The sequence below is a fragment of the Saccopteryx leptura genome, chromosome 7 (genome assembly GCF_036850995.1).
Source record: "Saccopteryx leptura isolate mSacLep1 chromosome 7, mSacLep1_pri_phased_curated, whole genome shotgun sequence".
In the NCBI taxonomy this organism is placed as follows: domain Eukaryota; kingdom Metazoa; phylum Chordata; class Mammalia; order Chiroptera; family Emballonuridae; genus Saccopteryx; species Saccopteryx leptura.
Window position 1 is genome coordinate 57,063,426 of NC_089509.1, and position 6,858 is coordinate 57,070,283.

Sequence of the window (6,858 nt, forward strand, 5' to 3'; positions counted from 1 at the left end):
GCTTTATGTTCTCATTGGACCCACTGGACTTAATATTTAAGTCAGCAGTTGAACAGCCTATGTTGTCCCTGTGAGGGTGGTGGGGAGATATCACATTTTAATTGATTTCTCCCTGCCAATTTGAGAAACAGGAACTGATAGATGCTAGGCCCACACCATCTATCTACCAAGCCCAGTAAGTAAGCCTTATTTGTAAAAAAACAAAACAAAACATTTTTCCCCTTCGAATTTCTTTGACACCATTGCGGTGTTGAGAAGGAAAAATAATTCTCCCTCTACCTTTCTAAGTTATTGACTGAGACAACGCCCTCCCCTTATATAAGAAAAATAAACAGGAGAAAAACACACAGATGTTTTGTTTGTTTTTTTTTGTATTTTTCTGAAGTTGGAAACGAGGAGGCAGTCAGACAGACTCCCACATGCACCAGACCGGGATCCACCCGGCACACCCACCAGGGGGCGATGCCCATCTGGGGCATCGCTCTGCCACAACCAGAGCCATTCTAGCACCTGAGGCAGAGGCCACAGAGCCATCCTCAGCACCCGGGCCATCTTTGCTAATGGAGCCTTGGCTGCAGGAGGGGAAGAGAGAGACAGAGAGAAAGGAGAGGGGGAGGGGTGGAGAAGCAGATGGGCGCTTCTCCTGTGCTCCCTGGCCGGGAATCGAACCTTGGACTCCTGCACACCAGGCCGACGCTCTACCACTGAGCCAACCGGCCAGGGCACACAGATGTTTAATAACATGTATACTTTATGTATACAAGGAAGATACCCAGGAAAACTGAGTAACTTTCCAAAATGGCCCAAGCTACCACCTTAAGTTTCATCTCCAGCTATAAACAAAAGAAAATGATGGGGGATACAGAGATCCAGTTATGGGAGATAATCAGGATAGCACAAATTTAAGTTGCTGCCTTCTCCACTGATCCAAGTTTCTAGAGATTTAGTTATCCTCGTCTTCCTGGGACAGAGAAGGAGACACCCGTACAAAGGGAGATTTAACCTTATCCATGTGAGTGTCTTTTACAAGATTGTAACTTCTACTTGGTCTTCAGAACTTTTTCTATGTCTGCCGTCTCTTAAAAATAACCAGCTCAAGATAATCCTTATGCCAAAGGGCACATTTTGGGGTGTCAAATTCTGCTCCCCTTTAGTGGCACAGCTGGAAGGCACTGGAGTCACTCTCCCCAAAGAGGTTGCTGGACAGCCTGACAAAATTTCTGCAGACCTTCTCCTCATACCCAAAGAGCCTGAGCACCGCCACTGAGATGGCACCAGTGTGCACTGGTGTCCTGATCGGCCTCAAGGAAGGAGGTGACGTGCAGAGTTAGAGGACCTACTGGAGTGCTCTTCCAGAAGTGCTCTCAATTCTCCCTCCTTCCACGCATGCAAATGTCCCACCAGGCAGTGCTGCCCTCTCTTCTCCTTCTGGTCCCCACCCTTCCCCCACATTCTAACCTTTCACCTTCAGTACACAGAGCAATTCACCTCTACCAAATCCCTCCACAAATCTGTACACCCAGACCCATCCTGATTTGGGAAGTCATTGAAGCTCTTTCTTTAGCATAACCCAACCTCTTACAGAGACCCATCTGAAATTATATGTAACAATGCATTTGTTTTGAATTACAACTATGGTTATAAACTCTAGAGAGTTTCTTGATTTCTCCTATCCACTTTCTATCTTTTCACTAATATTTCTATTGGCATCTCAATACCTATTTTTCTTTTAAAATCACATATTTCATGGAGGAATTCTGATTTTTTAATAAAATAATAAGTCTAATTTAAGAATCCAACTGATATATTATAAAATATATTCCCATGCAGGTAGATTCATATGAGCTTGAGGCAAGTGGGCCTATAACCAGGCTTTCATCAGAAATTGTAATCAATTCTTTTTCCTCACCCTTATACCCTTGCAAAGACTAATCTGTTTTCTATCCCCACAATTCTGCCTTATCCAGAATGACATACGAATAGAATCTATATTATGTCTGGCTTATTTCACTTGACATAATACTTTTTTTTTTCTTCTTTCCCAAGTGAAGGGAGAGGAGATAGAGAGACTCCCACATGTACCCTGACCAGGATCCACCCGGCAACCCCCATCTGGGGCCGATGCTTCTAAAGGGCCTAACACTTCTAGGAGAAAACATAAGCAAAGATTTCTATATTACAGGACAAAAATGTATATATAAACCATAAAAGAAAAATTGTTACATAGCATTTTATCAAAGCTTAAAATTTTGCTTCTTTGAAAAATACTTAAGTAAAAGAAAAGCCCCATACTATAAGAAAAGATTCACAAAACATATATATAATAAATATATATGTATATACATATATATAATACATAAAGGACTCCCATAACTCAATTTTATAAGTGGACAAAAGACTTGCCTGACAAGGCAGAGGCACAGTGGATACAGCGTTGGCCTGGGATGCTCAGGACCCAGGTTCAAAACCCCAAGGTTGCCAGCTCGAGCACAGGCTCTCCTGCTTGAGTGTGGGATCATAGCTATAGCTCCAAGGTCGCTGGCTTGAGCAAGGGGTCACTGGCTTAGCTGGAGCCCCTTGTCAAAGCACATATGAGAAAGCAATCAATAAACAACTAAGGTGCCGTAACTATGAGTTGATGCTTCTCATCTCTCTCCCTTCCTGTCCCTGTCTGTCCATCTCTTTCTAAAATGAAATAAATAAATAAATAAATAAATAAAGGAAGGAAGGAAGGAAGGAAGGAAGGAAGGAAGGAAGGAAGGAAGGAAGGAAGGAAGGAAGAAAGAAAGAAAGATGTACCAATGACAAATAAGTACAAGACATCATGCTTAACACCTTTAGCTTTAGGGAAATGAAAAACACAACCTCAATGATGTAGTATTATACACTTACCAGAGTAGCTAAAATAAAAAGAGCTGACAAAACCAAGTATCCACCAGGACACATAGTAACTGGAATGCTCCAGCATTGCTGGTGGAAATGCCAACTGGTACAGCTACATTAGACAACAGTTTGGCAGTTTCTTCTGAACATAAATACCTTATGAACCAGTGATCTCCCTCCTCTAGACAAAATATCGATACAAAAACCTATAAGAAATGTTTACAACTGCTTTATGTATAATTGTTAAGACTGGAAACAACCTAACATACATTAACTGGTGAATGGATAAACAAATTGTGGTGCATCCAACAAGTTGAATATTACTCAGATATAAAAAGGAACAAACTACTGACATGACATGGACAAATCTCAAAAGTATTATGTCACCCTGGCCAGTTGGCTTGGTGGAGGAGTGTCAGCCTGGTGTGTGGATGTCCCAGGTTCAATTCCTGGTCAGGGCACATAGGAGAAGCAACCATCTGCTTCTCTACCCTTCCTCTCCCTCTTGTCTCTCTCTCTCTATTTTCCCCTCCCATAGCCATGGCTAGATTAGTTTGAGTGCATCAGCCTGGGCACTGAGGATGGCTCCATGGAGCCTTCAACCCAGGTGCTAAAAATAGCTTGGTTGTGAGCATGGCCTTAGATGGGCAGAGCATTGGCCCCACATGAGGGTTGCTGACTGGATCCTAGTTGGGGCGCATGCAGGAGTCTGTCTCTCTAGCTCCCCTCCTCTCACTTGGAAGAAAGGGGAAAAAAAAGAAGTTTTAAAATGTTAAGTTCTCCATTTAGGTTAAGATTTTGTTCTTTTTATTTATATTTTCAAGTGGCTGTCCAATTATTCCAGTACCATTTGATGAAAAAACTATCCTTTTGCCATTGAATTGTCTGAGTACCTTTGTCAAAACTCAGTTAACCTTGGCTGCCACAGGCCTTGTGACTGGGTGGGGCCTGCACTGCTGGAACCTGGTGTCACCGACTGTCTACCCAGAAAGGGAGGGGATGGAATTAAACCACCCTCCATCGTTGGAAGATTTAAAACCTCCTTGAAAATTGCTATTGTCAAGTTGTCAAACATTAGAAAATGTACCATTTTCAATGTATTAACCAATAGCCAGGCTTCAGTAGAAAACTTCCCCTTCTGCACTATTGATCCAACTGAGGGCAGAGCACCTATACCCAATGAAAAGTTTGATTTTCTGATTTATTTTTTTTTTTTTGCCAGTACCACAGACCAGCAAGCAAAACTCCTGCCTTTCTAAATTTGGTGCATATTTCTGGTCTTGTAAAAAGGATTTCACAATGAACAAGGTCTGGGAAATGCCTTTTTATCTCATATTAGTGCCTGTGATGAAATCTTTCATCTAACACATGCTTTTGAAGATAATGATATCATACATGTTGAAGGAAGTGTAGATCCTATTCAGGATATAGAAATAATACATGAAGAGCGTCAGCTTAAAGATGAGAAAACGATCGGCCCATTATAGATAAACTAGAAAAAGTGGCTGTGAGAGGAGGAGATAAAAAGCTAAAACCTGTATGCAAAGTCAAATCCTGGGTTATAGATCAAAAACAAAACAAAACAAAACAAAATAGCCTGACCAGGTGGTGGTGCAGTGGATAGAGCATCAAACTGGGATGCAGAGGACCCAGGTTAGAAACCTCGAGGTTTCTGGCTTGAGCGCAGGCTCATCCAGCTTGAGTGTGGGCTCACTGGCTTGAGCACAAGGTTGCTGACTTTAGTGTGGGATCATAGACATGACCCCATGGTCACTGGCTTGAGCCCAAGGTCACTGGCTTGAGCAAGGGGTCACTCGCTCTGCTGTAGCACCCCCCCCCCCAATCAAGGCACATATGAGAAAGCAATCAGTGAACAACTAAGATGCCAGAACAAAGAATTGATGCTTCTGGTCTCTTCTCTCTCTTCCTGTCTGTCCCTATCTGTCCATCTCTCTGTCTCTATCTCTCTGTCATAATAATAATAATAATAATAAAAACAAACAAACAAAACTGTTCACTTCTATCCTGATTGTAATGACAAAGAGATTGAAGTGCAGAGTAAACACTCACTTCTGACTTCAAAACCAATGGCCTACTTGGTTAATCTTTATGAAAAAAAAAAACTATATTAGAAAGGAAAACAAATGGTTGATAAAAATTAAGGAGTGGATGGACAGGTATGACCCAGGTGCCTTGGTCATTCCTTTTAGTGGGGCCTTGGAACTCAAGTTGCAAGAATTGAGAGCTGAGGAGACAGAGTATCTGGAAGGGCACCTGACAGAGCGCTTTGCCAGAGGTCGTTAAGGCTGGGTTTGCAGCACTCCAACTAGAATACTTCTTCACTGCAGGCCCAGATGAAGTGCGTGCATGGACCATCAGGAAAGGAACAAATGCTCCTCAAGCTGCAGGAAAGATTCACACAGATTTTGAAAACAGAATTTATTGTGGCTAAAGTAATGAAATACAAAAATTTTATTTTATTTGTATTTTTTTTTCCGAAGCTGGAAACGAGGCAGTTAGACAGACTCCCACATGCGCCAGACCGGGATCCACCCGGCATGCCCACCAGGGGGCGATGTTCTGCCCATCCGGGGTGTCGCTCTGTTGAGACCAGAGCCAGTCTAGCGCCTGAGGCAGAAGCCATGGAACCATCCCCAGTGCCCGGGCAGTCTTTGCTCCAATGGAGCCTTGGCTGCGGGAGGGGAAGAGAGAGACAGAGAGGAAGGAGAGGGGGAGGGGTGGAGAAGCAGATGGGCACTTCTCCTGTGTGCCCTGGCCGGGAATCGAACCCCAGACTTCCGCACGCCAAGCCAACGCTCTACCACTGAGCCAACCGGCCAGGGCAAAATACAAAAATTTTAAAGAGGAAGTGTGGCAGGCAGCAAGAGAGGCATGAGCCAGATACAGAAGGTCACCAGAGCAAAGAGAATGGGCTGGGTACAGAAGGTCACCAAAGCAAGGATGACAGGCCAGGACTCATTTGTGTTTCAGCTTCAGGCCAGAAAAGCAGCAAAACCAGACAAGTGAGGTCAAGGCTGACCTCAGGAACAGATGCACTGATTAAAGACAGCTGGTGCTGACCAATCAGTGGAGACTACAACCCTGAAAGGCCACACATGAAAAGCTGATCACTATTCTATTGAAATCCTCTCCTAGGACCTCCCCTCTGGATGGAGGAGGACCCCGCACGCTCTTCCTCCCAGGAGCATGCCTGCACCTTTCCCCTCCCCCTCCCCCTCCCCCAGGCATTCTCTCCTCCTAAGCTTCCCTTCTGTTGCCTCTGTAACTTGTGTTTCTTAAAGCCCATTTCATCTATCTCTGTGACTTTCTAAATAAACTTTCTCTTATATTTTAAGTCTTGACTATGAATTCTTTCTTAGCCAGAACTCAATTACCGAAGTTGCTGAACCCAGGTCCGGTCTGACTCCAGTGGTCTGAAATGGTCTGGAGCCATTTCTTCTCACCACTGTCAACAGAAGGTTCTGAAAATGCAGTCAAGGCAACGTGAAAGTACAGACAAGAGGCAGAAATTATATTGTTGATGACGGAGATATTATCTTCTTCAAATTAATAATTTAGTTATTGCTCAGATAAATATACAATTTCAAAAGAGGTATGTGATTTTTTAAAAATTAAATTGGACAATTCACTAAATAGTTTTAGAAAAACTGGGTAATATTGGGGGGGAAATTAGGTTGGGTCTATATTTACTACTCACAACAAAATAAATTATATAAGATGTGTATTCAACAGGATTGACCTGAGTTGTCTCCCGGGAAGGAAACTGAGTGGCTCAGTCACAGTGGTGAGAGGGAGACTTGTTTCTCACTGTTTATTCTTTCACGTCTGTTGAATCTTGGTCAAAAATTACTTTTGAAACTGATAAGGTCTTTAAAAAATCACAAATCACACAAGGGATGGCAAATAATTGAAAAGCCAACACCCTCATAGTGTCTTTATGTTTCTCTAAAAAAA

At 43.0% G+C, this 6,858-nt stretch overlaps 1 pseudogene; it reads left to right on the forward strand.

Annotated features, from left to right (window-relative positions):
- The window catches only part of LOC136378997 (obg-like ATPase 1), a 42,506-nt pseudogene extending 36,044 nt beyond the window's left edge, over nucleotides 1-6,462 (forward strand).
- Nucleotides 6,463-6,858: the final 396 nt, after the last annotated feature.